Source organism: Hemiscyllium ocellatum (assembly GCF_020745735.1).
Source record: "Hemiscyllium ocellatum isolate sHemOce1 chromosome 38 unlocalized genomic scaffold, sHemOce1.pat.X.cur. SUPER_38_unloc_7, whole genome shotgun sequence".
NCBI classification, from domain to species: Eukaryota; Metazoa; Chordata; class Chondrichthyes; order Orectolobiformes; family Hemiscylliidae; genus Hemiscyllium; species Hemiscyllium ocellatum.
The window spans coordinates 46,944-60,820 of record NW_026867525.1 but is presented as its reverse complement, the minus strand read 5'-3'; the positions used below and the strand labels follow the sequence as shown (position 1 = coordinate 60,820).

Sequence of the window (13,877 nt, the reverse complement as noted above, 5' to 3'; positions counted from 1 at the left end):
AGTAGTTCAGGCAGCATTCAAGGAGCAGGAGAATTGATATTTCGGGCATAATCCTTCATCATTCCTGACAAAGGGCCTATGCCACACTTTTCATCTCTGGATTAACAGTCCAGTGATAAAACTCCTCGAAAGTCAGAGTGACCACAGCTACCAATCTGAGAGCTGTCTGGATTGAAAGAGTAACTGCAAGGTCAGTCCGAGAACTGCATGAAAATCCTGGGGGCATGTGAGTGACCACGGGCACCGGTCTGAAAGCTGCCCGGTAATCCGGGGAGTGTGTGAGTGACCACGGGCACCAGTCTGAAAGCTGCCCGGTAATCCTGGGAGTGGGTGTGACAGCGGGCACCAGTCTGAAAGCTGCCCGGTAATCCGGGGAGTGTGTGAGTGACCACGGACACCAGTCTGAAAGCTGCCCAGTAATCCTGGGAGTGGGTGTGACAGCGGACACCGGTCTGAAAGCTGCCCGGTAATCCGGGGAGTGTGAGAGTGACCGCGGGCACCGGTCTGAAAGCTGCCCGGTAATCCTAGGAATGTGAGAGTGACCGCGGGCACCGGTCTGAAAGCTGCCCAGTAATCCTGGGAGTGTGAGAGTGACCGCGGGCACCGGTTTGAAAGCTGCCCGGTAATCCTGGGAGTGTGAGAGTGACCGCGGGCACCGGTCTGAAAGCTGCCCGGTAATCCTGGGAGTGTGTGAGTGACCACAGGCACCAGTCTGAAAGCTGCCAAGTAATCCTGGGAGTGCTAGTGATGTCAGGCACCGGTCTGAAAGCTGCCCAGTAATCCTGGGAGTGGATGTGACCGCGGGCACCAGTCTGGAAGCTGCCCAGTAATCCTGGGAGTGCTAGTGATGTCAGGCACCGGTCTGAAAGCTGCCCAGTAATCCTGGGAGTGCTAGTGATGTCAGGCACCAATCTGAGCCTGAGTGATGATGAGTGTGCCAGTTTGAGATTTTTCTGGTGATCTCAATTGAGAGTCACACCAGGAATGAAAGAGTGACCACAGGTACCAGTCTGAGAGCTGCCAGGCAGTTGGAGAGTGACTACAGATACAATTGGAAGGTACACCAACATCAACGATTTAGATTCATGAGATACAGCCTCACCGAGAGACTCAAAAGCATGTCTATGCACTCACAGAATCTCTATAGTGTGTAAAGAGTCTACCTAGCCTGTTCTCTCCCAATTTGTTCTGACCGTCTGAAGACCATCCCATCCAGGCTCAGTCCCCTACTTTATCCCCATAATCTTGCATTTACTAACCCACCTAACCAGAACATGTTCGGACTGTGAGAGGAAACTGGAATACCTATGTGGAAACCTACACAGGCATGGGGAGAATGTGCAAACTCGACACAGAGTCACCCAAGGCTGGAATCAAATCCAGGTCCCTGGTGCTGTGAGGTTGCAGTGTTACCACCGCACCGCATTCATGGTGAACACAGAATGAGAGAATTGAGAAAAACTGGAGCTGGAGCACATAAACCTAGTTTACTTCACTTTGTACCTCATGTTAAACAGCTCACTATAAACCCTCTCCACCCTCATTCAACCAACACTGCTCCCAACATTCATTAACTGAAACCTGGTGGACCACGATCCTTTTCATATGCTCCACAGTGCTGTTCAAACTTAGTTCAGAAAATGAGAATGTGGGGCTCCCCTTCTGATGGTGAAACCTCAATTGCTCAAAACATGCACATATTAAAAACCTTACACTACCACGCAGATTTTTTCCAGCATAAATCTCTAGGTGCCCTCTATGGTGACACTTTTTTACATAACCATGTCCCACTGCACCACCACATTCAGAGAGGGGAAACTGCAAAACAACATGTTTACACAGGTCTTCACCAAACCAAGGCATCCAAAAATATATTTGTCTAAACCTTTCAAGAGGTTCAAATGTGAAATATCTTGTACTGTAGAGGTTACATCTCATGTTATTAGCCTCCTGTACAAAACAATCAGTCTTAATAATGAAGTATTTTGATAAAGGCTCCCAAGACTAAAATAATTGGAACACAAATGAGGGAAAATGAGAAGTTATGTACTTTACCAGAAAACCTTTATTTTGAAAGGAATGGAATATAAAAATAGAAATGCCTTGCTAAAACTATACAAGCACTAGTTAGACCTCAGCTGAACAATTTTACTGTGAACAGTTTTAGTACCTTATCGAAGAAAATATGTACTGGGATTGGAATCAATACAAAGAAGATTCACTCAGCAGAGACTGGGTATGGAGGGACGGCCTTATGAGGAGAGGTTCAGTAGGTTGGTGTTATACTCATTTGAGTTTAGAAGATTAAAAGCAGACCTTATTAAACAAAGAAGACACATACTCCCCAAAGGGAAATAAAAACAATATACAGCAAATGCTGGAAATTTGAAATATGAACAATGCTGGAGAAACTCACCAGGTCTGGCAGCATCTATGAAGAGAGAAACAGTTCAGCTGTGAAGAAGCCATTTGAACTAAAACATTTAACTCTATTTCTCTTTCTGCTTTTAAGATTCTTAAAGAGTTTGAGAGGGTAGATGTGGAGACATGGTTTTCCTTTGTGGAACTAGCAGCACCATCTCATAGAAAGCAGTCACCTGGTTAGAGTAGAGTCAAAGGAATTTCTTCTGTCAGAGGTTAGTGAACCTGTGGTATCCTTTACCAGAGAAGGCAATTGAGGCTGGGTCATTAGTATATTCAAAGCTGTGATAGACAGATTTTTAATTAGTAAGAGAATCACGGGTTATGAAGATAAGACAGAAAAATGGAGTAACGATTATCAGATCAGCTATGATCTCACTGAGGGGCAGAGCAGACTCAATGCAACTCACAGCCTGCTCCTTCTCCTATGCCTTTGCATTTAAATGCCTGATTTCAATGAGCTACAGATGGTCTATTTATTGATAATTACACAGGACCAATTTTCAACAATATATTTTGGTACCCAAACCATAACTTTATTTAATCTACCCGCTCCCCATTTTTGATCTGACGACTTCCACATGCAGATAGTTACAGAATCAATACATTTAGTCCAATGAGAACAAACATGGCATATCTTACACACACAATCATTAGGAGAATTTAGTTTAGAAGTACAGAGTTGTTGCAAAGTTCAAAAATTCAATAAACACCCATATGGATAGGGCTTCAGTATGAGTAAACGTAAACACACAGAGTAATCGACCAGACACCAGAGTAACCGACCCCGTCGTCGACCAGACACCAGAGTAACCGACGCCGTCGTCGATCAGACACCAGAGTAACCGACCCCATCGATCAGACACCAGAGTAACCGACCCCGTCATTGACCAGACACCAGAGTAACCGACCCCATCATCGACCAGACACCAGAGTAACCGACTCCGTCGTCGACCAGACACCAGAGTAACCGACCCCGTCATCAACCAGACACCAGGGTAACCGACCCCATCGATCAGACACCAGAGTAACCGACCCCGTCGTCGACCAGACACCAGAGTAAGCGACCCCGTCGTCGACCAGACACCAGAGTAACCGACCCCATCATCGACCAGACACCAGAGTAACCGACTCCGTCGTCGACCAGACACCAGAGTAACCGACCCCGTCATCAACCAGACACCAGGGTAACCGACCCCATCGATCAGACACCAGAGTAACCGACCCCGTCGTCGACCAGACACCAGAGTAAGCGACCCCGTCGTCGACCAGACACCAGAGTAAGCGACCCCGTCGTCAACCAGACACCAGAGTAACCGACCCCGTCATCAACCAGACACCAGGGTAACCGACCCCATCGATCAGACACCAGAGTAACCGACCCCGTCGTCGACCAGACACCAGAGTAAGCGACCCCGTCGTCGACCAGACACCAGAGTAAGCGACCCCGTCGTCAACCAGACACCAGGGTAACCGACCCCATCGATCAGACACCAGAGTAACTGACCCCGTCATCAACCAGACACCAGGGTAACCGACCCCATCGATCAGACACCAGAGTAACTGACCCCGTCATCAACCAGACACCAGAGTAACCGACCCCGTCATCGATCAGACACCAGAGTAACCGACCCCGTCGTCGACCAGACACCAGAGTAACCGACCCCATCGATCAGACACCAGAGTAACCGACCCCGTCATCAACCAGACACCAGAGTAACCGACCCCGTCGTCGACCAGACACCAGAGTAACCGACCCCATCGATCAGACACCAGAGTAACCGACCCCGTCATCAATCAGACACCAGAGTAACCGACGCCGTCGTCGATCAGACACCAGAGTAACCGACCCCGTCGTCAATCAGACACCAGAGTAACCGACCCCGTCGTCGACCAGACACCAGAGTAAGCGACCCCATCGATCAGACACCAGAGTAACCGACCCCATCATCAATCAGACACCAGAGTAACCGACGCCGTCGTCGATCAGACACCAGAGTAACCGACCCCGTCATTGACCAGACACCAGAGTAACCGACCCCATCGATCAGACACCAGAGTAACCGACCCTGTCATCGACCAGACACCAGAGTAACCGACCCCGTCATCGACCAGACACCAGAGTAACCGACCCCGTCATCGACCAGACACCAGAGTAACCGACCCCGTCATCGACCAGACACCAGAGTAACCAACCCCGTCATCAATCAGACACCAGAGTAACCGACCCCGTCGATCAGACACCAGAGTAACCGACCCCATGTCGACCAGACACCAGAGTAACCGACCCTATGTCGATCAGACACCAGAGTAACCGACCCCATGTCGACCAGACACCAGAGTAACCGACTCCATCGTCGACCAGACACCAGAGTAACCGACCCCGTCATCGACCAGACACCAGAGTAACCGACCCCGTCGTCAACCAGACAGCAGAGTAACCGACTCCGTCGTCGACCAGACACCAGAGTAACCGACCCCATCGATCAGACACCAGAGTAACCGACCCCGTCGTCAACCAGACACCAGAGTAACTGACCCCGTCGTCGACCAGACACCAGAGTAACCGACCCCATCAGACACCAGAGTAACCGACCCCGTCGTCGACCAGACACCAGAGTAACCGACCCCGTCGTCGACCCGACACCAGAGTAACCGACCCCGTCGTCGACCCAACACTAGAGTAACCGACTCCATCGTTGACCAGACACCAGAGTAACCGACTCCATCGTCGACCCGACACCAGAGTTATAGCCTCCACCATCGACCGGACACAGAAATTATCGACCCAGTCATCGACCAGGCAGAGAGTCGGCCACCCCGCAACGATCAGGTACAAGAATTACAGCGTCTGTTATCTACCAGGCACAGAGTCAGCCAGCCCGCCATCAACTAGAGACCGATTTAGCCACTCCATCATCAACCAGTTGTAGCGTCCGACATCGACCAGTTTAAAGAGTTATAGCCTTCGTCCTCGATTGAACAGAGCTAGTGAACCAATTGTTGACCATACACAGAGTTAAAGAGCTGAAAATGTGTTGCTGGTTAAAGCACAGCAGGTCAGGCAGCATCCAAGGAACAGGAAATTCGACGTTTCGGGCCAGAGCCCTTCATCAGGACACCAGGCTCTGGCCCGTAACGTCGAATTTCCTGTTCCTTGGATGCTGCCTGACCTGCTGTGCTTTAACCAGCAACACATTTTCAGCTCTGATCTCCAGCATTTGCAGACTTCACTTTTTACTCACAGAGTTAAAGACCCTGTTACTGATCATATACAATGTTATTCTATTATTGATGAGACAATGAGTGACAGCCCCTGTCAATGATCAGATACAGAGTTAGAGACTCTTATTGACGAGATGGAGTTGGAGCTATATATTGATCACATATTGAGTTCGACATTAATGACCAGATACTAAGTTAGAGCCCGTGTCAATGATCAGATACTGAGTGAAAGACCACATTATTGGTCAGACATTGAATTAGATCCCATATTGAACATCAGACACTGAGTTAGAAACTCTGTTACTGATCACATACTGAATTAGAGATTCCATAAATATTCAGAAATTGAGTTAGAGACTGTTATTGATCATATACCCAGTTAGAGAGGCTGGTATTGATCAGATTCTGATTTAGAGACTGTTATTGATCGTATTCCCAGTTAGAGAGGCTGGTATCGATCAGATTCTGATTTAGACACTGTTATTGATCATATACCCAGTTAGAGAGGCTGGTATCGATCAGATTCTGATTTAGAGACTGTTATTGATCGTATTCCCAGTTAGAGAGGCTGGTATCGATCAGATTCTGATTTAGAGACTGTTATTGATCGTATTCCCAGTTAGAGAGGCTGGTATCGATCAGATTCTGATTTAGAGACTGTTATTGATCGTATTCCCAGTTAGAGAGGCTGGTATCGATCAGATTCTGATTTAGAGACTGTTATTGATCATATTCCCAGTTAGAGAGGCTGGTATCGATCAGATTCTGATTTAGAGACTGTTATTGATCGTATTCCCAGTTAGAGAGGCTGGTATCGATCAGATTCTGATTTAGAGACTGTTATTGATCATATTCTCAGTTAGAGAGGCTGGTATCGATCAGATTCTGATTTAGACACTGTTATCGATCATATTCCCAGTTAGAGAGGCTGATATTGATCAGCTATTGAGTTAGAGTCCCCCGTTATGGATCACATGCTGAATTTTAGAGCCCATGTCGCTGGTTAGATTGAGTTTAGAGACTCAGTTGCTGATCAGAGACGGAGTGAGAGCCCGTTCTGGATGAGATACACTGTTAGGAGGAGGAGGGCGGGGTAGGGAAAGGAGGGAGACACTCATTCACTCACCTCAGAGCCGCTTCGGTGGCCGGGGAAGGTGGGCGAGGGGCTTGAGGGTGAAGCGGAGGCCTCGGGGCCACCTGCGGTCCCCGGCACGGTCCCTCTCCCTCTGTGTCTGTCTGTGTGTGTGTGTATTTATATTTATATAAATGTATAACCCTGTCCCCAGAACCGGCAAAAGATGGCGCTGCCGGGAGGAGGAGGAGGAGGAGAGGAAGGGCGGCCTTTAGGCCTCAAGCCTCGGGCTCGAGTAGTCACCGAGTCCGGGACCGAGAGAGGACGGCGTTCGAGACCCAAAACAAAAATAAAAAGGGAAAAGGCGGCACCCTGCCCTCCTCCTGGAAACTGGGGGCCCCGGACAAAGGGAGGAAGGGGGTTTAGAAAAAGAGATAAATCGATTAAATCCCCCCCCTCCCCACAGCCTCGAGATTCAAACTTCCCGCCTCACACAAAATGGCGGACGGCACCAACCGCCGCTTCCCTACAACCTTACAAACTTAAAAAACAAAATGAAGCAAACCCCCCCACCCCCCCTCTGCATTTCTTTTTTTTAAAAAATAAGACGGGTTTATTCACGTTTTCTTTGTTTATTCCTGATCCGTCCGCCTCTCCCTCGGGGACGCCTGACCGTTGGGGGGCTGTTTATTTTTGAATTTGCCCGCGCGCCGCCACCCACAAAATGGCGGCGATGGCTGAGGGCTGGCTGGCTGCTGGATAATCCGCCAGGGCAACGTGGGTTCACACCTCCCTCCACCACCTACAAGCTGATCTCTCATAAGTCTGCCTTGTGTGTGTATAGATATATATTTTTTTCCTCACTGGGGGAAGAAAACGACGACGGTTTGAATTTTCCCGCCTCTCCTTTCCAATATGGCGGCCACAAGTTGACTCCTTTCCAACATGGCGCCCACAACTTGGCTCCCATGTCATGTTTTGGAGGAGCTGGGCTGGACAAACTTTTCTTTTTAATCACACAACAGGTCATAGACTATGCGGGATATAGGTAAAGTAACGTTACTTCTGCAATTATAATTGCTTACACAAAGTAAACGAAGTTTGGGAGAAGATTTAGATTACTTACAGTGTGGAAACAGGCCCTTCGGACCCGCCAAAGAAGCGCAACCCACCCCTACCCCTATATTTACCTCTTACCTAACACTACGGGCAACTTAGCATGGCCGATTCACCTGACCCGCACATCTTTGGACGGTGGGAGGAAACTGGAGCACCCGGAGGAAACCCACGCAGACACGGGGAGAATGTGCAAACTCCACACAGTCAGTCGCCTGAGTCGGGAATTGAACCCGGGTCTCAGGCGCTGTGAGACAGCAGTGCTAACCACTGTGCCACCGTGCCGCCCTAGCTCGGGTGCGCGTTGTTGTGGTTCTGTTCGCCGAGCTGGGAGTTTTTGTTGCAAACGTTTCGTCCCCTGTCTAGGTGACAGCTTCAGTGCCTGAGAGCCTCCTGTGAAGGGCTTCTGTCACGTTTCCTTCTGCATTTATAGCGGCGTGTCTCTGCCGCTTCTGGTTGTCAGTTGCTGTCCGCTGCAGTGGCCGGTATATTGGGTCCAGGTCGATGTGTTTGTCGATAGTCCATCGACCTGGACCCAATATACCGGCCACTGCAGCGGACAGCAACTGACAACCGGAAGCGGCAGAGACAAGCCACTATAAATGCCGAAGGAAACATGACAGAAGCGCTTCACAGGAGGCTCCCAAGCACTGAGGATGTCACCTAGAAAGGGGACAAAACGTTTGCAACAAAAACTCCCAGCTCGGCAAACAGAACCACAACAACAAAGTAAACAAACTCACACCAGTGTGTAATTGTTTCAGCCAAGAGCTGAGTCAACAAGAATGGAAACTCGGTGGAGGAAATGCATAATTGTTTTTGTATTAGCTAAAAATGTCTGCAAGGAAGAAATGGGACTGCAAAACAATGGTAGATATTCCAGGCGACTAGATAAGATGCTGTGAAGAGAGGCAGTTAAGCTAGATACGCCTGGACAAACAGTAGGTATAAACATCTGTTTCCCACTTTTACAGAAACACAGGAACAAACCCCAATTAAAAGAGTCTTAATGATAAGATGCTGAGAGGGGCAGCACAGATGGAGGGAGTAGATAATGGTAAGCAAAGGATATGCCTAACAATGACCCACAGCAGGATGAGGTCAAACGGCCTTCTGAGGCCAGAAATAAGCATTTTGTCACAGACAAGGCCGGATAAGGCAAGAGATAAACAGGAGTAATGGGTACCGGTCTTAGGGAAGTAGGGGATGTAAATGGGAGGGGGGGGGAAACAATCAAATTTTAAAAATATATAGGAACCAAATTATATAAATATCGAGTATTCGTTGAATTCAGTGTGTGTTTTGTCCCTGCCTTGTGGGCAGTGGACATCACACCCACTTGCAAGTGTGAAATAAATGACACTACTAATTCAGATCTTGTCTCGGACTGAAATTATTAAAGTGAGTGAGCTTTGTTTTTCACAACTATGACCTGGTGTTGTGTGACTTTTAACTTTTATCTTTCTCATGGGTTTGGGTGGAAAAGAAGGGAATGGGGGCCTATCATTTTCCAAACTTTGCCCCATTTAATTCTCTCAAGTATGTTAACTTACTTGTTTTTTTTAAAAAAAGTATTTTTTAATTTTCTCCAATTTCCTTGTTATGTTTTTCTCCAAAAATGTTCTAATTTCTTTCAATTTTTCATTTTAATTTACAGATTTTCATGAATTAACTTGGAGTCAGAGAGATGCACAGCACAGAATCAGCCCTCCAGTCCAACTCGCCCATGCTGACCAGATATCCCAGCCCAGTCGAGACCCATTTGCCAGCACTTGGCCCATATCCCTCCTATTCATAGAAGGGTTCCTGAAGAAGGGCTCATGCCCGAAACGTCGATTCTCCTGCTCCTTGGATGCTGCCTGACCTGCTGCGCTTTTCCAGCAACACATTTTCAGCTTCCTATTCATATACACATCCAGATGCCTTGTAAATGTTGCAATTGTACTCGTCTCCTCCTTAAATGTTAGTTCTCTATTTGAAACCTTTCTTTCCAATTTTCAATTTAATGTTTAAATTTTCAGATTTTAACTCCGTGTTAATTTTATTTTTTAAACTTTCATCTTAAAGTCTCAACTTTTTTCCAAATTTTATCCCATTTAAAAAAAAATTCATTTTCCATTTTAATATTTTAAATTTCAGATTTTCTTAATTTTAACTTCTAATTGCCTATTAAGTTTTTGCCTTAAAGTTTCTACTTTATTTTCTAATTTTAATTTTCTCCAATTTATAACATTTTCTATTTACTTTTCATTTTTCATAACATGGATTCACACCCCCCTCCACCAGCTACAAAATAATCTTTAATAGGTGTGTTTTGTAAAGTAAACAACAAAAATATGACCGTTCAAATTTTCTGGACTTTCCATTCCAACATGGCAGCCACATGGGGTTGGTGGGAAAGAGAAAAGGAGGGAATGAGGGCCTTTCATTCTCTCAATTATTTCAAAATTAATTTTCTTGAATTTTAAAACTTACATTCATATGATTAGATTACTTACAGTGTGGAAACAGGCCCTTTGGCCCAACAAGTCCACACCGACCCGCCGAAGCGCAACCCACCCAGACCCATTCCCCTACATTTACCCCTTCACCTAACACTACGGGCAATTTCCCATGGCCAATTCACCTAACCTGCACATCTTCGGACTGTGGGAGGAAACCGGAGTACCCAGAGGAAACCCACACAGACACAGGGAGAATGTGCAAACTACACAGACAGTTGCCTGAGGTGAGAATTGAACCCTGGTCCCTGGCTCTGAGAGGCAGCAGTGCTAACCATTGTGTCACCCATGTTCTATTTTTCTTTCCATTTATTTAATGTTTTAATTTTTATGGTTAATTTGACTGTTTCATGCTAATTTTCAATTTTTAAAATTTTCCCTTAAAGTTTCTACCTTTTCCACATTTTCCAGTTCTTTAATTTTCTAATTTTTTTTCCAATTTAGCATAATTTCTATTTATAAATTTTCCCTTAATCTAATGTGAATTTCCTCATTTAAAATTCTTATTTATTTTGTAATTTTAATTTAAATGGCTTATTTTAAGTTTTATTTTATCTAATTTTTAATTGAATTATATTTTAATGTTTACATTTTTAAAAACATATTTTGTTTGTTGGGAAATATTTGCTCATGTCAGTGAGTCATTTCCAATGTTTTTTTGGTGGGGGGGGGGGGGGGCTTGGTTAATTTTGAAATGTGGAATTCGCAAATTGTGTTTCCTTTCACTGGCCACAATCCCTAAAGGAGAGTGAGGTCTTTCATGGTTTTTTTTGAACAATATTTGTACTGAATTTGCTGCGAATTTGTGTGTCCAATTCCTTCATTTCACTGTCATTTTCAACCGTTTAGTTTTTGGGTCATTTTGAAATAGAGAATTGGCAGGTTTTAATTTCCTTTCAAAATGGCCACAATAACACCTCACTCCAAAGAGGGAGTGGAGCCTTTTGTAGTTTGTTTAGTTATTTTATGGTTTGCAACTAGTGTCGTTCAATCAGTTTAAAGTATTTTGTCTTTGGTCAGTTTGATTTGGAGAATTTAAATTAGCCGCCTTCCCTTTAAAATTTGCAACCATCACAAACCACTCTCCCCTCTCAAAACTCCCCCCCCACAAAATCATAATGTTTGCTCAGTCATATTATAATAATTGAAAAACAGATTTAATCTTTGGTTTAATCCCCCTCTCCCCCACATTGCTCACATTAGACATGTCAATTGTCTCTTTTCCATCCACTTATCCCTGTAAAATGCAGCTATGACAAACTACTGTTCCTCACAAAAGTGAGTTAAAATTTTTGTCAAGATTTAACTTTTGAGTTTATTCACAGTTTCCTCTCTCCCCCCACCCCCACACAGATTAATTTTTCTTAATAAATCAGACTGATTAAAAATGTTGAAATCTTAATTTCCACAGATATGAATTTGCCCACACTTCCCACACAAACTGTCCCAATCCTGGGAGTTGAATATAACTGAACCTACTCACTGCATGTTAAAAGCAAGATTAGATTTGTGTTGAGTCGGTCAGATTGCTAATTTGTTTTCAAAGATTGAGATTTTGCAGATTTGAATTCTCCTGCACTTTCCCAAAAATGGGAGTTGAGCCTATTTTAAATTTTAAAATTAATGTATTTAGATTCACTGTGAGTCAGATCAACTTTTTTTAAAAAATAAATGATTTCTTTGCAGTTTTGAATTTTCCCCAATTGCTTATTAGATTTGTCAATTTTGAAAAAATTTAAATTGTATTTTTCTCCCCAGTCTTAAATTTTCCCAAGTTTCCCTACAAATTGGTAGCCACATCAAACTGCCCTACAGCACAACAGGTGTCCCAACACCACTACCTTCTCTGGGCTAATTTGAAATTTGGTTTTTTTCATCTTCTGATGAAAAATACAAGGAATATGTATTTCGTAGAATCCCTAGTGTGGAAGCGGCCAGTCAGCCCATTGAGTCCATACTGATGCTCTGGAGAATATCCCACGCAGACACACTCCTCTCTACTTTAACCCTGTAATCCTTACATTTCTCATGGCTAATTCACCTAACCTGCACATCTTTGGACGATGGGAGGAAACTCACACAGACACAGAGAATGTGCAAACTCCACACAGATAGCCGCCCTAGGCTGAAATCAAACCCTGTTCCCTGGCACTGTTTGGCAATAGTACTAACCACTGAGGCACTCTGCTGTCTCGTTGGAATCGCATTTGGAAGATTGTGAGCAGTTTGGGCCCCCTGTATAAGGATATTCTGGTGTTGGCAGAAGTTTACAAGAATGAACCTGGGGATGAAGGACTTGTCACATGAGGAGCAGTTGAGGACTGTGGATGTGTACTCCATGGAGTTCAAAAGGATGTGGAGATTGGACTTAATTTGAACTGACAGGATACATAGACCCCTGGAAATAGTGGATTTGGAGATGTTTCCACTAGTTGGAGAGACTGGGACACAAGGGCACAGCCTCAGAATGAAGGGATGATCATTTAGAACAGAAATGAGGAGGAATTTCTCCAGCCAAAATCTACAGAACGCAATTGATGCAGAACTCTGGGGAGGCCAAGTCATTGGGTGTATTTAGCCCTGAGATAGATAGATAGATTCTTGACTGGTAACGGGATCAGAGGTAAGGGAAGAAGGCAGGAGAATGGGATTGAGAAACATCTCAGCCATGATTGAATGGTGGAGCAGACTCTCCAACAGATATATTTTGTTTGTGATAAGGAGTGGTGGCAGAAAAAAATTATGGTTAAGATTAATGGAGTTTCCAACTAGTGCCTGGAAATTGAAAAGTGTTTTAAAAGCGATGGTGGGGGGATCTTGTAGAAATATAGGTAAGACAGAAGCAAGCAGGTTGTTTCCACTGACAGATGAAACTGGAACAAAGGGGCACAGCCTGAAAATAAGGGGGAGCAGATTTATGACTGAGTTGAGGAGGAACTACTTCACCCAAAGGGTTGTGAATCTCTGGAATTCTCTGCCCAGTGAAGCAGTTGAGGCTATCTCCTTAAATGTTTTTAAGGCAACAATGGGCTTTTGAACAGTAAAAGAATTAAGGATTATGGTGAGCAGCTGGGTTAGTAGAGCTGAGTCCACAAAAAGATCAGTCATGACCTTATTGAATGGCAAAGCAGGGTCAAACGGCCTATTCATGCTCCTAGTTCTTATAGGAACCTTTATCAAATATAATGCATTCAGGAAAAAAACTTTTTTAAAAAAGTTACATTGTTTGAAAGAACTGGAATTCATATTGAAGTTACTGTTCCAGACAATGTGAGTTGGGTTTGGAATTTTCTAAATCATTAAAATACAAATAAAGACATAAAGGAGTGATTAATAAAGTTAAATCCTGGAATTCCCTCCTTAATAGCATTGTAGCTCAACCCACAGCAGGTGGACTACAGCGGTTCAAGGAAGCAGCTCCCCACCACCTTCTCAAGGGGGGAGCACCTAGGAATGGGTAATAAATTCTGGCCATCAAACAAATAAATAAACGAGGTGTTGACAAGAGTTTGAGAGACAGGGTAGTTTAACTGGGTACCATC

The 13,877-nt window shown here is 44.9% G+C and overlaps 1 protein-coding gene across 2 annotated transcripts in view; it reads right to left on the bottom strand.

The window, feature by feature from the left end:
* Positions 1-7,505, bottom strand: part of LOC132808788 (dual specificity tyrosine-phosphorylation-regulated kinase 1A-like) — an 84,279-nt gene extending 76,774 nt beyond the window's left edge. The window contains exon 1 of one of the 2 annotated variants that reach the window (XM_060822240.1): positions 7,340-7,505. The gene's annotated coding sequence lies outside the window, so the exon portion shown is untranslated. Of the gene's footprint in view, positions 1-6,772; positions 7,169-7,339 lie in introns of those variants that run through there. The other variant, XM_060822239.1, reaches the window with a different exon arrangement.
* Between the last annotated feature and the right edge of the window lie 6,372 nt (positions 7,506-13,877).